The sequence below is a fragment of the Sinocyclocheilus anshuiensis genome, unplaced genomic scaffold (assembly GCF_001515605.1).
Source record: "Sinocyclocheilus anshuiensis isolate Anshui unplaced genomic scaffold, SAMN03320099.WGS_v1.1 scaffold1755, whole genome shotgun sequence".
NCBI lineage: Eukaryota > Metazoa > Chordata > Actinopteri > Cypriniformes > Cyprinidae > Sinocyclocheilus > Sinocyclocheilus anshuiensis.
In genome coordinates, this window is record NW_015551087.1 from 83,736 (window position 1) to 88,095 (window position 4,360).

Here is a 4,360-nt window from a genome sequence, read left to right on the forward strand (position 1 = left end):
CGCGAACCACAGCAATGGTCTGTGGTGCGGAAGGGTCGACACATGAAGTACGCGTCCTTCAGGTCGACCGCTGCAAACCAATCTCGGGGACGGATGCACCCGAAGATGCGTTCCTGCGTCAACATCTTGAACGGTAACCGGTGAAGGGCCCGGTTCAAGACACGCAGGTCCAAGATTGGTCGTAACCCACCACCTTTCTTGGGTACAATGAAGTAGGAGCTGTAAAACCCCGTCTTCATATCGGCTGGAGGGACCGGCTCTATCGCATCCTTCGCCAGTAGGACTGCGACCTCCGCCCGCAAGACAGGACCATCGGCCGCCTTCACTGTTGTGAAGCGGATGCCACTGAACTTGGGGGGACGCCGGGCGAACTGAATCGCATAGCCGAGGCTGATGGACCTCAGAAACCAGCGAGACGGGCTGGGTAGCTCTAGCCAGGCACCCAGATACCGTGCAAGCGGGACCAACGGAACCACTGCCATACCCGCAGTGGGGCAGCGAAGTGGAACGCAGGGACCCAACTCGGGCAGCTTGTGAGCGGTCCGAAGAAGGGTCTGAGTGTGCGGTGCAACGCTTACCTGGTTCCACAGGTTGGCAGAGGGTGCGCGAGTAGGGCCTTTGTTGACTCTCTCGAACCGCCCACTGCTGCCAGCTGGTGAAGGAGGAGGATGAGCGTGGTCCGGTGTTGGTCCGTCCACGACTCTCCGTACCCTCCCGGGACCCAGGGACAGAGAAACCCGCTCTTTCGTCGAGATTTTCCAGATTCTCCACCCGGCCCTCCTCCGGGGGAGGGAGAGGTGCCTTCACCATCCCCCGAGAGCAGCTTCCTCCCTCTCTGGGTCGCCCGTCCTGGCCTCTTGCTCTTTTGCTCACCGCCAGATTTGACGGGGGCCCGGACGGGTGGGGCAGCCTGCCTACGCCCAGCTCCACGGCGCCGCTTGTCGGAGCAGATGCGGCGCGGGGGGCGGACACAGGGGGCCACTCTTGGCGATGAGCAGGCTGGGGCGCTGCGGCCGGGTGGACGCCTCAGTCTGCTTCTGTACAGCCGAGAGCTGCTGGGCCAGGCTCTCGACTGCATCGCCGAAGAGGCCGGTCTGGGACACAGGGGCATTAAGGAACCGATCTCCATCTCGGGGGATGTTTGTCTTGGTCTGAAGTACTTAAGGAAATGTTGCAAGAGGATCAGGGTGATTCTGTAGCCAGAAAGCCCATATTGTGGTGTGTCTCTTCACTTCATACTATGTATTTTCTAAGGTCAGGTATGCATATTTTACTTTTAGATTAATCCTTGAGAATTTGATGTCTTGTATTGATATGATTTGATATTTTTTTAATCGGATATGTAATTGACATAATACATATTTTTACCTGACTGATAATAAATTGTTACATTTGATTTTATTCTGTTTTACTCTGTAATGATTGACTCTAGTAGATTACGTTGTATCCTTGTTAGCGAACATGAGCACCCGAATGAACGAGTGAATATAAAATAAAGAGTTAACTATAATAATCAAATGTCAGAAGAATACTAATTAGAAACAGACATACAATCAATTTGCATTTCAACCTAAATTCGAGGTCATAATAAAATGGAGTCAGATTAAATAATAAAATGGAGACTGATACAAACACGCAAGAAACCTTCAGCCACCACTGGATACCTTCCTTGGGCCAAGTGCGTGGACCTTATAATTACCAATGCGATTCCCCGGTTGAAGACCCTTGATATATAGCCTATAAAGCGTGCAAAGGGCGCTCCCTTTATAATCACTAAAAGCTGTCACTTACTTCAGTTCATCGCAATCTTACGAAGTTCCGTTATAATCAATGAGGCTCTCTTCAATGCAGACTGAATCTTTTCTTTACATTGTGTCTACACTTTCTTTGTTACAATGAGAGGATATGCAAGCACACATAACTCATCAATAAACATAAACTTCGGCTTTTCGAGTGGTAAGTGGATTCTAACTTAAACACCTCTGATTGGCCATTAAGTTCAAGAAATCAACAGATATGTCTGTGATTGGCTACACTGCTCAACGCTGCAAAAACCCGGTGTAAATAGTAGAGCCTGACCGATATATCGTTTTGCCGATATTATCGGTGAGTTAACTATAATAATCAAATGTCAGAAGAATACTAATTAGAAACAGACATACAATCAATTTGCATTTCAACCTAAATTCGAGGTCATAATAAAATGGAGTCAGATTAAATAATAAAATGGAGTCTGATTAGATAATAAAATATGGAGTCAGATTTGAGTTTAACCTAAATTTAATAACTTTGCGCGCTGAAAAGACAAACACGCAAGAAACCTTCAGCCACCACTGGATACCTTCCTTGGGCCAAGTGCGTGGACCTTATAATTACCAATGCGATTCCCCGGTTGAAGACCCTTGATATATAGCCTATAAAGCGTGCAAAGGGCGCTCCCTTTATAATCACTAAAAGCTGTCACTTACTTCAGTTCATCGCAATCTTACGAAGTTCCGTTATAATCAATGAGGCTCTCTTCAATGCAGACTGAATCTTTTCTTTACATTGTGTCTACACTTTCTTTGTTACAATGAGAGGATATGCAAGCACACATAACTCATCAATAAACATAAACTTCGGCTTTTCGAGTGGTAAGTGGATTCTAACTTAAACACCTCTGATTGGCCATTAAGTTCAAGAAATCAACAGATATGTCTGTGATTGGCTACACTGCTCAACGCTGCAAAAACCCGGTGTAAATAGTAGAGCCTGACCGATATATCGTTTTGCCGATATTATCGGTAGATATGAACCTGTCGCAGATATATCGTATCGGTGAATATGCCGCCGATATGAATTTTTTTTTACAATGCAGACGAAATGCTTCTAAATGGTGTAATTACTTTGTTTGTCCAGCAGAGCGCACTCCATTGTTTGCTACTGGCGACCCAGGTCAGTGTAGTAAAGAGATGCATGGATGAGCTCAAACTTCACCTGAGTCTGCTGCTTCAAATTATCCGCCCGCCACCCACCCGCACGGCTGCACCTATATTTGATTGTCACATTACAATGATTTTAATTCTTAGTTTTGCAATGATGATATGATGAATGGATGGTTCATTTTTAACAGCAGATTCAGTGGCGTTAGAGCTGATCTGCGCATCACGGCACGCATCTGCGGCGCATTACGGCTTCACGGCCACCGGAGCTGATCGCGGCCACTCAGTCAATGCTGGTGTTTATACCGGCCACGCTGCAGCCCACAACTCATGCTCATCACATCGGTCACATCACATTTCCTAACTGGGTGTCTACATCGGATGCAAGCGGTGCGGTGCGACAAAATACAATAGAACCACTGATCTATATATAATGAGTGAATAGAACCCATTATAATCAGTGATGCTGTCTACACTGTATGCGGCACGACGCAACACAACAAATCCCGACATTACACTGATGCCTCGTTCTATTTATGACATACTGACACAAAGTTCAAATGATTTTCAAAGGTCGCTTTGTCGCATCCTGTTGCGGCATATATATATTCTGTTTATGTATATACTAGAGATGCACCGATTGCAAATTTCTTGGCCGATTCCGATTTCTTGGAAGTGTAACCTGCCGATACTGATTTTTTGCCGATTCCGATTTCTAAGAACTATAATTGACTGCATATACAAACAAAAATCTATGCAAATTTCAATGCAAAAATATTTACATCATAAAAGAAATCATTAAACATTACAATTCCCCCAATATGGATTAAGTTACAGATTTTCTCTCACCTAAACAACTCTGTGACTGGAAAGAGGAAGAAATAGTTAACTTAAAATGAGTTGCTGTATGTAACAAAACAGATGTAATTTCCCACTATGTTTATAAATGGTCATTTTTTCCCCCAACCTTATTAAATGTGTCATCTTTCACATCAAATTCTTACTTTGTTTCAATTAATTCAGTTAGAATAATAAGAAACTGTAGAGTTGTTACCATTCAAATGAAATTAGTATTAACAAACTCAATTTTTCCACTGCTGACGAAACAGTAGCTGCATCTGAAGTGGCATTAGATGCATTTACACAAACAGTTTGATGAAGCTGAGCTGCCATAAATGCATTCACACTGCAAAATTTAAAATGCATAAATAATTTTATAAGATTAATGTTTTACATATTTTTTAAACATATAAATGTTTAAAAAAATGCAATGATACGTTTAAATATGACTAAACCACCAGTATTAAAGCAGGCAAGGTTAACCTTACAGTAGTACTCAACACTGTACTTAGTGTCAGACTTTCAAAATCCTTCCTCACTTAAATTAAGATTATAAAAATGTAATTTTAAAGCACAGCCACCACAAAATTAGACTTCTA